The following is a 1984-nucleotide window of genomic DNA, read 5'->3' as shown; positions in this document are numbered from 1 at the left end:
TTTGGGAGGGCTGTGGGTGAGCACGGTACATATTTGTCTGCATGGCTACAAGAGACTCGAAAGACTCAGTTTGGCGAGCCAGGAGGCTTATCATCTGCTTTGTTGTTTTTTTGGCAGACAATTCCTTTCTCCTGCTTTCTGTTTGCCTCCATTCATGTACAGTCTTTCTCCACTCCTGTACACTGCTTCTCCATTCCTCTGTCTTCCTACTTTCCCTGTTGTAGTGGCTCAGAACAGACTTGATCAATTCCTCTTTTGATTTCCTAGGATTGCGTCTCAAGTTCTGCAACCTACGTGAGGGCGGTGATACAGCTGCAGTAGTCAAGGTCCCTAGAAAACAGAGAGATAGAAACATGTAATACACAGAGGCATCATTGTTTATTATCAAATTTTGAAGGACTTTTGAGACTTTAGGTAGCATCCTTCTCACATACCTCACATAACACAGAGAGGGCAAGCAAGCTAAGTCATGGCGAGCAGTGGGGTGAGTGTTTTTAGCAAAAATTACCCCTTGGGAGTGGGAATTGACCACTGGGTCGCTGGGGTTTATCAGCAGTGGGTACAGGGGGTAGCTGGTGTTCTGAAGAAGGGACAGTAGTGAATAGGAAGGTGGTGAGCTAGGTGCTTGGGGGGTTGGGGTTTTTTTTGGTCCGCTTTCAACCCGTCCTGATACTGAGGGGGGCGGGGTGGAAACGCGGTGCTGGATGCCTGCACACCGCGTGGCTGCCTCCGTGCTGGGAGGGTGGCTGGGGAACACGGCAGCACACCGCGGGGCTGGATGCCTGCTTGGGGGGAGGGGGAACACCAGAGCAAACCGCGGGGAAGGATACCTGCTTGGAGAGGGGGTTCGGGGGACACCAGAGCAAACCGCGGGGCTGGATACCTGCTTGGAGGGTGGCTGGGGAACACGGCAGCACACCGCAGGGCTGGATGCCTGCTTGGGGTGGGGGTGTGTGTGGGGAAAACCAGAGCAAACCGCGGGGAAGGATACCTGCTTGGAGGGGGGGTGGGGAACACGGCAGCACACTGCGGGGCTGGATGCCTGCTTGGAGGGGGGGTGGGGAACACCAGAGCAAACCACGGGGAAGGATACCTGCTTGGAGAGGGTTTCGGGGGACACCAGAGCAAACCGCGGGGAAGGATACCTGCTTGGAGGGTGGCTGGGGAACACGGCAGCACACCGCGGGGCTGGATGCCTGCTTGGAGGGGGAGTGGGGAACACGGCAGCACACCGCGGGGCTGGATGCCTGCTTGGAGGGGGGGTGGGGAACACGGCAGCACACCGCGGGGCTGGATGCCTGCTTGGAGGGGGGGTGGGGAACACCAGAGCAAACCGCGGGGAAGGATACCTGCTTGGAGAGGGGGTTCTGGGGACACCAGAGCAAACCGCGGGGAAGGATAGATCAAATCAATGGGCTATTCCACGTTTAGGCATGCATGCAGGCAGCCATAACCAAAATCCTCCTCTCCCAAAACATTGAAATCTACTTACCACGAGCACGATCCTCAGCTTCCTCCTCACCGTCAGCTTCCAGCTGCTGCGACTGGCTAGCATCCTCCGGGCTGGAGAAGAGACCCTGGCTGCATGTGTCAGGGGTCAGGTGAGCACAGGGCAGTTGGGTTTGCTTGATTACCAGAGAGGCTTCCTCAGGTATGTTGGGATACCTGCTTATTCCACGGAGGTCAACAAAAACGCTGGTGAGTGTCTACACCTGATGACCAGAGCTGGTGATCCAGCGCTGGATCCTCTACACCCGAGGTTCGACCGGGTGTACGGCCAGCGCTGCAAACAGGGAGTTGCAGCGCTGATAATGCCCTGCAGGTGTGTACACCTCCTAAGTTGCAGCGCTGTAACCCCCTCACCAGCGCTGCAACTTTGTTGTGTAGACAAGGCCTGAGAACGGCAAACTGGAGCCACAGGGAGCTGAGGAGCTCCATGCCTGCGGATGCTCCAGGTAAACAAAACAATGTATTAGATATTCAA

Source organism: Gopherus evgoodei, chromosome 6 (genome assembly GCF_007399415.2).
Source record: "Gopherus evgoodei ecotype Sinaloan lineage chromosome 6, rGopEvg1_v1.p, whole genome shotgun sequence".
Lineage (NCBI taxonomy): Eukaryota > Metazoa > Chordata > Testudines > Testudinidae > Gopherus > Gopherus evgoodei.
The sequence above is the reverse complement of the archived record's forward strand: the minus strand, read 5'-3'. Positions refer to the sequence as shown.